This window comes from Tamandua tetradactyla, chromosome 13 (genome assembly GCF_023851605.1).
Source record: "Tamandua tetradactyla isolate mTamTet1 chromosome 13, mTamTet1.pri, whole genome shotgun sequence".
NCBI lineage: Eukaryota > Metazoa > Chordata > Mammalia > Pilosa > Myrmecophagidae > Tamandua > Tamandua tetradactyla.
Window position 1 is genome coordinate 91466351 of NC_135339.1, and position 13295 is coordinate 91479645.

The 13295-nt window shown below is 43.1% G+C and overlaps 1 long non-coding RNA gene across 1 annotated transcript; it reads right to left on the minus strand.

Moving 5' to 3' along the window:
• Positions 1-1049: 1049 nt before the first annotated feature.
• LOC143653301 (uncharacterized) lies at positions 1050-4872 on the minus strand. The gene is made up of 3 exons (XR_013161239.1): positions 4786-4872; positions 2247-2330; positions 1050-1194 (listed from the first exon to the last, which is right to left on the minus strand). It is a non-coding gene; the product is annotated as an uncharacterized LOC143653301 (long non-coding RNA).
• Between the last annotated feature and the right edge of the window lie 8423 nt (positions 4873-13295).

Below are 13295 nucleotides of genomic sequence, written 5' to 3' on the forward strand. Positions count from 1 at the left end.
AAAAAGATAATGCCATCACAACTTTTAAATTATTTCAATACTTGACTTAAAGGAAAGATAATTACTTGGGTGTCATAAATGCACATTGATCAGGGATTTCATATTTGAATCAAAATCTGCAGCTCTTTTTCTAGGTGCTTAAAAACTTCTGCAAATTTTGACAGTTTTCAGGCATATTTTGTGCCAGGTACAGCCAAATGCCAAATTCAAAAATAACCAAGATAATGCTTTGAACCCAAGATATTTCTCACAAACCTGCAAATACATGGCCTAATTTTAACCTACTTTGAGAAGAACCTCACGCTGCTGACCACATCCAAATCTACCAATGTCTCACCTCTGATGGCGCAGAGGCATGTCTGGAAATGAAGGACTCTTAACTGTAGTTCTTAGGAAAATCATTAATTTTCCAGGTTTCTCTCTCACCTGTAATTTTGCTTATTTTCACTCTGCATTCAGTGTTTCTAAATGGGAAAACCGCAATGAACATGAAAAATTTCCTCTGAAAAGCTGTCTCTTTGTACGTAGAACTGGGACCAACTGCCGACTTGCATCTTATACCCACTGGAATCATGTAAACCTTTCTCTAAAATTGCAATGTGTACAACTCTTGAATTTTTGAAGTAAGTGAAAAGAGGATTAGGAATAACTTAAAAGCTCTTGATTCCAACTCCCTTTCATTTCAAAGATGCCTATAGGAACTTCAGGACAGAGCACCGTTGGGGGAAGTTCAGCTGTGCAGACCGCATGGGTTGGAGGGGGTTTTGCCCAGCCATTGGTCTAGCTGCAGGCTGTAAATCCATTACTAAGACTTCTTGGGTCTGCAGGACATTTCTGTTCTTTTTCTCTTGCTCCATGCAAATGCAAAAGTTGACACCATGATGCATGAAGCAGCACGTGTCCTGCTGTCTGTGTGTGAATCTCTTACCCTTGTCTTAGTTATTTCCATGCATGTTTACTTCAATTGATATGATCTGAACATACAAGTATATACAACAGCATGGACTACGTGTACATAAACAAACAGGTTATGCATTATTGTTTTTAATATTAACTGTATATCCATTTACTGAGCACCCACTCTGAGCTCTAGGCCATGCCCCAGTGACAGAGCGATGAGGAAGCAGTGGGTTCTTTGGTCTTCTTGGTAAATTGATAGAGCTTACACACAGATACATTGTCTCCTGAAATGACCTTGATAAGGAGAAAAGCAGTGGCCTTGTAAATAAACGGCATAATTGCACCTAACAAGGCGAGGGACCACCCCCACCCCCCGCCCTTGGACACGTTGTCATTTGCCTGAAACATGAATGCTGATAAGGAACCATGCCTGACAAGATTGAAGGGAAAAGTTTTGAGTATGAAACACACCAACTGAATGTGTTAAGCTGAGAACGAAATCTTGATGTGTGTGTGCAGGCAAAGAGGAGGGCACTGCCACTGGAGCATGGTGGACACCAGAGAAGGTGGCTCCGGACAAAGTCGGAGCATGTCATCCAATGCGAAACCATCATGGGGGTGGGGGCGGGTTGGTAAGCAGAAGCTTATATGATGTGCTTTAAATTACGAAAAGGCCACTCTGGCCTCCAGTTGCAGGTGAGACAGATCACAAGTGGGGGGAAAGAGGGAGTGTTCCCAGGGCTCGTCTCGAAACCCAGAGGAGAATGGGGTGGTATGGGCTGGGATGATGGTGGTCGAGATAAAAATGTGCAGACTCAGCTTGGGACCTGCTGCTGGATGGGCCCTGAACTGAGAGAGGAAAGAGATTACAGGTTACAGACACCTCGTAGGTTTTAGGCCTGAGCAAGGGAAAACTTGGTGGCGCCATTTTCTGAGCGGGAGAAAGTGAAAGAAGAGAAATGTTTCTGTGGGTTCAGAAGCAAAAGTGAAGATTTCTATTTGGGACATGTTGCATAGGATAGCCTGAAGACATTCGATTGCAGCTGTTGAGTTGGATGTAAGAGCCGAGCTCCTTGGAGAAGTAAATCCTGTGTCTACACAGCTAGAAGGCACTGGAGAAGAGATTTAAAGCCATGGGGCAGATGAGGCTTCTTAGGCAAAGAACCAGCATCTATTTTTAAAAGATACAGAATCAGAGCATGTTGGCCTGTGACCCGGGATAAGTCCCTACCCTGTATTCCCTCCAAAGATCAAAGAACTTGTCCTCAGATGACCCCAAGTCTCCTTTCCAGCTGTAGCATCCAAAGACGCTTTATAAATCCCCTTTCAGGAGCTCTGTCCTTCACCTGCAACAACACTTCTGAGACATCCAACTGAGCTAGAAGCTGCCACCATTGCTCTCCAGGATTCCCACTGACAGTTCGCCACTGCTGCAAGGAGAAAGCCAGTTTTCTAGTAGGAAAACTATTTATCTGTTTGCTATGGAAGAATATAATGACTGTGCTCAATAGTGCAGTGGGACTGGGGTGAGGAGGGAAAGGGGAAGTTAGACAGGGTCACAAAGTTTTAGTTCTGGAAAATGTTTTCGGTGGCGGGGTTACACTGTCTCCCTCTCAAACTTCCCCTCTTTCTACGTCTACAGCTCTCCTCCAAGCATCCTCAGCTCCTGAGGGACTGTTAACGTAAACCCAGAAGATAAGCAGGGAGCAAGTTGGAAGCATATCAGTCTCAGAGTTTACTTAAAAACCAGCTATTGCAGAATATTTTTTGACTCCTTGAGGAAAATATTCCCAACAGCCATATAAATCCCCTTGGCCTTTGGCTCCAAGCAGACATCCCATAGATTAAAAAATGAACTTGGTTTTAAGAAGGCCAGCCCTTCTTGGGTCAAATCCATTCCCACCTCTTTCGTAGGTGTTCAATCTATGGCAGGTTTAGGAAAGTGAAAAGCTGAAAACTGGCCCCAGAATCTGCAGGGTTTTTTTAAAAAGAAAGCTTCCTTCGGCATTTTTGAAGTTTCACAGATTGACATGATGGTACCTGGGCCGAGTGAGGGGGTGTGATGGAAGCCATGGGGCATGTACTGAGAGCTCAGTTGGGTTTCTAGCAGCATCACCCTCAACAAGCTCCTGAACCTCTCTGAGCCTGAAAACTTATCAGTGCATTGGGGAGATCTGCTCTGGTTTGCTATGGTTATGACTCCTTCCATCACTCTCAGAATTATCAGGTATATTATAGTATCACTAGCAGTCACTGAAGCCTCCAGCTCTCCCCATCTCCCAAACTGAATGGAGGAGACTAATTTTCCCAAGAAATGCAATCATTGCTTTTTCAAAAGTTTCCTTACAGCTAGTGTTATCCCATGGAGCACAGTGCTCATTCAGTGGGAATGGGGAGCAAACTTTTGTGCTGGAGAAGGAGCTGTGGAGTCATGCAAAGCATTAAGTGAAGTCAGGTGGCCTTTGCAAAGTGAGTGGGATATTAAGAAATGTACGGAAACTGAGCTGCAGGAAGTACAGGGTGAGCTTGATCTCGTGGGGTTCCAGCAGGGGTGAGCCTGATCTCGTGGAGGGTCCGGCAGGGGTGAGCCTGATCTCATGGGGGGTCCAGCACAAGAGCTGAGTCCCTGCTCCAGTTCAGCCTCCAGGCCAGCGGCTATCAGCACTGGGGCCCAGAAGGCCGTGAGCTCGTTAGCAGCACCCGACAGGAACACAGAGCATCGCAGTCTCATCCCTGGTGCCGGGCACATGATCCAAGACCCCTGACCACAGATGACCTGTCCCTACTGACCCCTTTAGCCCATGCAGAGCTGCAGGTTTCAGTCCCATATCACAGGTCCTGATTCCCACTATAGACTGGGAGCTGTGGGAGTACACCCACCAGTGGACAAGGGCCGACCATGTGCCAGATGCTGTGCTGGGGCGGTGCAGGTGAGTTGAACTGTCACAGGGGACCTCCCTGTGCAGTGGCCGGCAGGTGTGCTGAGCCGTGACATGGGGGGTGGGAAGGTGTGCTGAACTGTGACACGGGGGACCACCCTGTGCAGTGGCCAGGTGTGCACAAGACCTTCAGGTGAGGTCACCTAGAGAGGACTGCCCCATGCTTCCTGACAGAGGGGAGATTCGCAGTGGGCTTTGAAGGCTCCAGCAGGCAGCTAGAGGAAAGAATGGTGGAAGAAGGTAGAAGAACAACTGCTTGAGAAGGCACGGCTTGAGCTGGCTGGGACCCATCTCCCCTGTCCCCATGGGGGGAGGGCATGGGTGCCTCCCCTGCTGAATCTGCAAATAGCTGGCCAGTGCCTCCTATGGGCCAGGCACCCTTCCCTGTGTTACGGCTGAGGGGCAGCACAGGAGGAAGGACTGGCTGGAGACCAGGGTGGAGTGGAGGGTGGGGGTCTGGAGACAAAGTGAAGGAAAGAAACAGATCAGAAGGGATCCATTAGACTCAGGTGCTGAGGAGGCGAAAGGGCAAGCTTTGGGGTCTACTCTGTGGATGAGGGGAGGCCATGGAGTGCTTTAAGTGCTGGCATGAGGTGACCTGCTCGATGTTGGAAACAAAGGCTCCCGTCCGCCTCGTGGATCGCGGGTGGCAGGGGGTGCTGTCGTGCCGGTTGGGAAGCCAAGCCGTGGGGCTGGAGCCAGCCGATGAAGGGCACTCCAGCAGGGCCCACCGGGGAGCTGGCACCCACGGGATCCCCTACATCCTGGTTCACGGAAAGGTGGGTGCTTCATTAGCAGGTTTAAAGGAGCTTTTCCAGTGGGGGTACTGCCTGGGGAGGTTCTGAATCAAGGACAGTGTTTTGCCAGGTTTGGGAAATTCTCAGGGAGGGTCGTTAACTCTGTCAAACCCCAAAGGAGCCCTTGTTGTCTTTGGGGAATAACGCACAAAACCTTCGCTCTGGCTGAGGGCCTGAACTCGTTCCCGTTCCTATTTATCCTCCAGGAGTAATGGCTTGACTCCCTGTAGAATCTGTGGAGGTGAGCGCTAAACAGTTCTAGAATACTCAGCTTTGAGTTTTGTCATTGTGCCATTCTAAGGAGAAGTGGGGTGATTGGCTCCTGATGGGTGTTTTGTTTTTATTTCTTTTCTTTTAAAGGCACCTTTAAAAAGCAATTTGATACTTCCAAGGATGGTCCTCAAACCATCAAATCTTGAAGCAAATCACTGAGGTAAAAAATAATAATCACTTGAATCTGCTTTTGATACTAGTACTAAGCATTTTGCTGATATAGTTCAATTAAAATCATGCAGTAGTGCGCCTCAACCAAAGCTCTAGTCTATGGATCGACACTGAGAAAAACAAACCTTTGCGGTCTTTATTCAGTTTATTTTAGAGAGAAAAAAATCAGAACTTACTATAAATGAAAAAAAATTAAGCTTAGCTATTTCTCTACTTTCCAGTTAGAAAACACTTTTCAAATATGGAAGATTTTGCAGGAAAAATTTGGAAGGACTTATTCCTATAGTCACCATAAATACATGAAGAAGACTTGCAAAGAGTTCAGATTGTCTGGGTACCCACTAGACACTGAGCTCTTTAATGATTAATTTTAGTATGAAATTAAGCTGCAAATGCAAACTTTTAGCAATGGCTAAAAGCATGGGCTATTTTAATTTAAAATGCATCAGTTACTTATAAACTATTTATTTATTACAGCAAGTAAAAAATATACTTTCTTTGCATTTGGATGACATGGCAGGAGTTCTTTGTTTCCGAACGGAATAGACTTCAGAGAGGGTTATTTTGCAGCTATCGCTGGCTTCTGAAATCCAGGACATAAAGAAATATAAGAGGACAAATCAGGTAAAAATCTTTCCCCACATCAAAAGCCTAGAATGAAGTTGAAATTTCAGCAAAAAAAAAAAATTTCAGTTCATGAACCATGCACAATCTGCCACTACAAAAGATATATAAAACCTCCAGATAAAATGTAACAGATTTCGTGGAAATTGCACATATTGATTAAAACATCAAGAGGTTACATACAAACTAATAATGAATTACTTCTTTTTGGAAGATAAAACTTTGTGATATTTAAAATTACAGGCTTGAAAGTAACTAAAATAACCCGTAATTATGCAGAAGGGAGCAACACCTTAGCAGTAAACACGATAAGCACCTCAAACAGCGCTAATAATTTTAATTAACATTTTCTAGTTTCCTTTCACCTCTTTTCAAGGTCATCTATTCCCTCTTTGCGGTACAGATTCCAGCTGCATTGTTACAAACTTTCATTGCATTCTTTATCGTGGGGATTAAGCAACAAGAATGCCTTATAAGACTGGTGTTTTAAAAATAAGTCATTGTGCACAAAAGAAAACACTGAATCACAGCAGCCCTTTAGCAATGATTTTAAAATGAATTGCAAATCTAATTTTCTATTCTTATGATTGCAATTTGGTCTTAACTAAGTCCCTCGATTTGAATGATGAAGTATACCTGAACTGTTGAATATTCAGGTTATAATCCAACTCTTAAGAGTTTAACTTTCGATGTGGCAAACAAACCGCATGTATTACATGACCTGTATCCCCAGTATTTGTATTCTCTGTTGAGTACTGATTAATAAATTCATTTGTTCAAGATTTATGATTCTGCTAAACTGTTTTCTCTCTTTCGTAAATTAAGAAACCAGTAAGAAGAAGGCTCTGTTATATCAGTGGGTTTGTTCCATGCCACAAATTTAATGTACAGGGTCACTCAGAATATAATGTGTAGTGAAAGAATCTCATTAGGCTAAAATGAATGTAAAATGTGTCAATTTGATCCAAATGAGAACTGTAGTAAAACCATGTTTGATGTTCATGTGCAATAAATCTTTAACATTTGTCTGTAAAGTATTAGAGAACCCACAGGGAAATCGGTATTTGTGATAGCTGCATATTTCTGATGATTTTCCTCTATTATTTTTTGTTGGCATTTAGCATATAGAAATAAAAAGTGAAATGCTGAGATGGGAGATATTCGCTATGTGTCTGAAAAAAATACAAAATCTACCTTACACCTACCCTGGTCAATGTCCTCAAGAGAAACTAAGAATCATTTTTTGAAAATAAGAAGAGCAATTCTTTGAAGATCCCTTCTTTGTACCTTTTGAGAGCTCCTACTCATAGTCTTTCAAATTCAATCTGGGGAAACAGTGCCAGCTTTAATCTACATTTGCTTGAATATCTTTTACTTTTAGACCTGATTTTGGTAAGGTTTTATTTTTATTTGTTTCATTTTATGTTGGATATGTGGTGATCATTATCTTTCAAATTCATTTTAATTTTGATATATTCATATTGTTAATTACTGTTGTATTTCAATTTTCTCCCTAGTATTTTTGCTCCTTCATAATGGCTTTATGGTTCACTGGACCAAAATGACTAAAATGAAAGATTTCCAAGATTTCTTCGGGGAGTAATTTACAAAAGACCACCATTTTTTTAATTGCTCCTGATGTTTAGTTCTGGATATCTGCTTCAGAAAGAAATCAATCTCCATCTTTTAGGTGCTGTACTGAGCACATCATCATCCTTTCTAGAAATCTTGATAACTGAACCTTTATTCTTAAATTTTTTGAATGTTTTCCCTCTTAATCTGATTTCTCATGCAGGTTAGAACACACAGATAGATGTACTTACTACTTTTGTTTACATTAATTTAATTCATTTTTCACAGAAACTTCTTTTGTTCTTTAAACATAGTAATAATAATCATAGCAATCATAATAGAAATCAGTGTGGCGTCAAAAATAATTACTAGAAATAGCAAGGTTCACCCAATAAGAGGATTCTAGCTAGAGAAGAATGAAAGAAAAATTCTCTTCCCAGTGGTACTATAATTAAAATCACCTTCAGAATCCCAAAGTAAAAGTTAAAAATTCATATGCCATCAAGGGCGGGCCGCGGTGGCTCAGCGGGCAAAGTGCTTGCCTGCTATGCCGGAGGACCTCGGTTCGATTCCCGGCCCCAGCCCATGTAACAAAAAACGGAAAAACAAAATACAATAAAACAAGAAAATGTTTAAAGATGTTTCCCTTTCTTCCTTCCTTCCTTCCTTCTATCCTTCCTTCCTTCTCTCTGTCTTTCCTTTAAAAAAAAAAAAAAAAAAAAAAATTCATATGCCATCAATAAGAAATAGCTCATTTTTAAAAATCATAGTATCGTTGATACGATTGGTAGAAATATTCTGACAAGAAAGCAATTTCTTGTGAGGCACCATTCTAAAATCCTCTTAAAAGGCAATGTCCCTGTTTTCAGTAATATCGACAAACGTACCCAGGAAATATGCTGATTTCAACGTCAAACCAGCATGTGGCTGGAAAGGGGAGAGTCCATTACCTTTAATTAGATGTCAATTGTCAATTTGGCACGGATAATTGTCACAGTGGAAAAGCTCCTGTAACTATTTTCTGCATTATATAATCATCCATGTCGTCAAGTTTGTTGGAATTAATAAATTCTATTCGTGCTTTCCTTTGCAAAAATCTATTGTCAAAATTCACCCTGATTAAAAATGCCTATGTTCAAAAAAATGTCAAGATTTAACTATTGTACTTAGGTCTGGACAAAGTATTGAGTTATTGACCAGTGCCCCCCAAAAGATAATTCCTTCAAGTCAAGGCTGCATTGCATGAAAAAGGCAACTATTATGTTGTTCTACAAATTCTGTTGTATTTTTCAAATTCACTTGAAATCCAAGGTAGGACTTGTCTGTGGCTACCATTTGGAGTTTAGAATAGGCTACGTGACATTTTTTCATAGCAGATTCATTTTCCTGATTATGTTAGGTTTTGATCAATATTAAAGTCACTTCTTATCTCCTGAGCATACACCATGTTGGAGGGAGGACCAGAAGCACTGGGGGGAGTAGAAGGGATGCCAGCCCAGTATTTTACTGTGGATAATTCAAATACAGGATCAGGAGCGGATCGGGGCAGATTTTGTTAGGAAGCCTAGCTCCAGGGTCTCCTTCATGGATAGCCTTGGAATGTCCCCTGGGCACCAGCTTCCATAGGGTGCTAGCCACAGTCAGGATACTCACTATCAAGCTAAGGAACCATGCACTTCTGGGAACCACGTTTTCATGGGCACCTTCCAGAACCCAAGAGCTTCCATAGAAGTTTTGTATTGGTAATTGTGTGTTCTTTTTCTTCAGGAGGGCAGCAAAAGTTGCATAAGCTTCAGTCTCCACAATGCCTGGATCTGCCCTGCCCTTTTTGAAGGACATGGATTTGTGTCTTCCAGTTTCCTTTTGAACTTGCCTTTATGTTCGGGCTTGGATTAAAACATTTCAGTTGCAAGGAAGTGGAGGAAGAGGGCACTATTTTACTCTCCTAATTCAAGAGGTCCCCCACTGTGCATGCGTGAACTGTGAAAAAGAAAGGGAAGCCAGACAAGGTGCTGTATGGATCATTCTCCAGATGGCTCAATTTCCCCAGCCCATTGCAAACACCATAAACTGTAAGTCTGTGGTCACAGTAAGCCTTCCGAATCTACTCCCCATTGTCTGCCCACCTCACCTCCCATCCCCAACTCCATTCCCACTCCCCTCCTAAATCCACAGCCATCATGGTTTGGCAGGATTCATCTTTCTACTGAACACAGCACTTCTCAAGTTAGACCTCCGCCCATGGTTGTACAAAACCGTGACCTTGGCTGGCATTCAAGGCCCTCTATAACCCAGACCCATCTCTTGCCCTCCATCCTTGTGCTTATTCTGTATTCTAGACAACCTGTACAGGTGATGCAGCATTGCAATTAAGCACAGCCAGGCAGACCTGGGTTTGCATTCCTCACTTGCCATGTGTCTCTGGATGCATCATTGGTGTTCCCTGAGCTGTGTTTTCTGTCTCTAAAATTTGGGGAAAAATAGTCCTTACCTTGGCAGGTTACTGTGAGCATTTACCAAGATAAAATATATAAAGTTTGTGCAGTGTGTGTGCACAGTAGGTGCTCAGTAAAAGGTCATTTATTTTAATACCGACAATTTCGTAAATGGCTTCTGTGTTCTCAGCCATTCATTCAGTGTCAATTTATAGACTCTCCTCCCCACCCTCACTTATCTGTCAAAATCCCAGCCATCCTTCAGGGCCAACCTATTAAGTCTTCCCTCTCGATTTTTGCCATCATCCAAGTAGGGCCCTTTGTCCATCACTCCTGAATCCCCAGAACAGAGCATGCTCTCAGTAAATTAGTGTTTAATGAATAGGTGAAATAAAATAAAACCTCCTCTAAGAAACTGTCCCTGCCCCTCCCTGCCAAGTCCAACAGTGATCTCTTCCTTTTTTTTTTTAGCTCAGCTAGAATGTTTTTCTGTATCTTTAAGGTTGTGTTTAGTACTTTCGATCTTATAATTGGGAAGATGAGCTACACACAAACACAGCCATAATATACTGAGCTCCTTGGGGGCAAAGGCTGTCTCAGCTTCTAGGATGGAAACATCCATGACATTCATGGCAGACCCTAAAGGATTATTTTGATGGAAGGTGTTCCTTGCTTCATGTAATAGATCCAATTTAACCAAGTGCTCCATCAAGCAAGTTGCTGATTCTCTCATTGACTTAATTATAGAGACATAAAATTTGGCACACATTGCATGAGTGACTATTTAACCCCTCGATCCCTAGATAAATTACTGACATTGTTTTGGAAACAATCCCTAAAACTCGGGTTATTTTTTTCCTCCCACCAGCACCCGGTGGAGAGCAAAGAAGGTATTTTTTCTTTACAAGCTCCCCTCCCCCACCCTGTTCCGTTCCTTGAATTTGCAGGTCTCTTTCCAGACATCTTTGCCCAGTCATAATTATAGTGTGTTCCCAACCTAACTGATGGCTTGTGTCCTCATTAAGGACCATTACCCTGAAAAGGGTGTTTATTGAACCTGGCAGAGTGCTGATATTTGTTAGACCCTGTCATATGGTTGATGGCGTTTAGTCAGAACTCATTGGGAATGAGGACTGAACCGCACAAACTGGCACAGGCGGCGGGACGTGGAGGTGGGCTCAAGATGGCAGCACGCCGCTCCATGGCGCCCGCAGGCCAAGAGAGACTGTTCCACCGGGCGATTTGATTCTCCCACTCCCCCCCCACCCCCTCCTCCCTGCCGACTTCTGTGAAATGAATTCCTGTTGAGTGAGAGGTGCTCGCACAATGTTGATGGCAATTAGAGAAGGGACAGGAGGCTTGAATTTCACGACTCTTGTCTTACACATGCAGGAATACCTTTCAGAGGATGGTGAGTAAGTGAAGAATTGGTTCCAGTGGGAGACGGTTTGTTCTAAGGTAAACCAGTAACTTCGTTGTTTATATAATTACGAAGGGCTGTGTTCACCGAGAGACAAAAATGAACTATTTTCCTGGGAGATGTTATAAAGATGGAGACTTTTATGTAAACACCCCAAATTACCATGCATTAGTCATTATACACCTTTAGAATACTTTAGTCATGCACACTGGAATGGTGGGGCATCACAGGTGTCACAACGGAAAGACGAGGACCAGGGCCTCTGGGTCAAAGCTCCTGAGCTTGGGTCTGCTCCAGCACTTCCCCTCCAGCTGTGGGGTGCCCAGGACATGCCACTCAGCATTTCTGAGCTGCCCCTTTCTTATTAGTAAAATTCATTGATTCCAATGTTTACAAAGCATTTTTGGATGTGCTGGGAATGATGTCATGGGAACAAGCAAACACAATGTGATTTCAGACCTTAAATATAGACCTAGGCCAGTGGAGAGAGGGATGCCATGTTTCTGTAAACATTATGGGGTATAAACACATTCTCCAAGCATGCATACAGACCAGGAAGGAAAGAAACATGAAGATGGAAGACCTTATTCTTCACAGAGAGGAAGGACTCAAAGAGGTGACAGTGGGTACAGTTGATGGCTGACATTTGTTAAGTGCTTACTGTGTCAAACCTTGTACCCAGCAGGAACTGACATTATTGCATTTAATTTATGGAAACACCAGGCATTGATTCTACAAATCTAAAGGACAAGTTGTAGATCCCCACTAGGAGACAGGCACTAAAAGCAAAGGAACCTGCCTGTGAAGAAGAACCCAAACATGCATTCATTCATCCATTGAGACCACACATACTCTGGGTGCTGGCATTGTGCTAGATGCTGGGATGACACTAGGAAATGAAAACAGAGTCGCTGCAGTCAAATGATCAAATACTCACTCAAGCAAAGGCAAAATACTCAGTTCAAAGGCTCTGTTTGAAGGAAATTTATGTTACATACAAAAGAGGACATGTTAGGGATGTTTAGCCTGGAGAGGGAGAACAAGAAGGGCTTCCGTGGAGATCTGACAATGAAGCTAAGAAGATCTAAAGAAGAGATAGAAGAGAGCCACACTTAGTTGAAAGGAAAGGAGGAATCACATAAGAGAACAAGGCAAGTACAAGGACTGGGAAGAAGCCAGGGAGGCTAGAAACTGAGAGAGAGAGAAGAGAGGGGCGTCTGAGGTTGGGGAACTGGTGGATGGCAACTCTACAGAACCCTGCAAGCTCCAGGAAGGAGCACAATCAAACATGAGCTTTGAAGGGATCATTCTGACAGTAGTATGCAGGAGAGATTGCAGAAGGCCAGCCTGGGCGCTAGTTGGCCAGTTGTCAGGTCACTGCAGCTGTCTATTGGTGGCAGTGGTGAAGGAAAGGTATGGATAGATCAGATGCAAATTCAGGAGGTACACAGCCTGTCCCAGTGCGGATGGCATTTGGCTGCAAGTAACAGACCCCTGTTATAGAGGCTTAACCAAATAGGGCATGCTTTTCCTGCAAAGCAGAGAGTTTGCATATGTCATTCAGGAATGATAAGTGTGAATATAGAATCCCACCTCCTTCTTCTCCTTTCTGCTCTGACACCCTAAGCAAGGACTTTCATCCTCTTGGCCGTTCACGGTGGCCAAAAGCTGCTTCATGTCAAGCCTTGCGTTTACATCCCAGAAATGAAGAAGGTAGCATCAGGCAGGAGTGAAATGGGACCTTATTGAACAGCAACCCCCCAATTAACCTTCTTGTAGGTCACAGGCCAGAGTTGTCATATGGCCATGCCTAGCAGCGTGGGGCCTGGGAAACGAAGTTTACTTCTATTCTGTTCGTTTTGTCTGGGGAGACTGTTGCCCCAAATAAACCAGGTTTTCTATTAATAAAGATAAAAGGGAGACTGGATGTTGCTTAGGCAACTTTCCCTCCACACAACCCCCTTCCCTCCAGTCACCCTTACTTTATCATGCTTTACTCTATTTGTAGCATTATCCCTGTATAGTTAGGTACACGCTTGTTAGCTGTGTTCTCCCTCATGTCAACTGCAAATTAGGACCCTTGTTCATCTTGTTCACCATTGAATTTCCAAATCCTAGAGAAGCACCCAGCATTTAATTTGTGTATAATAAATATTGGTGAATA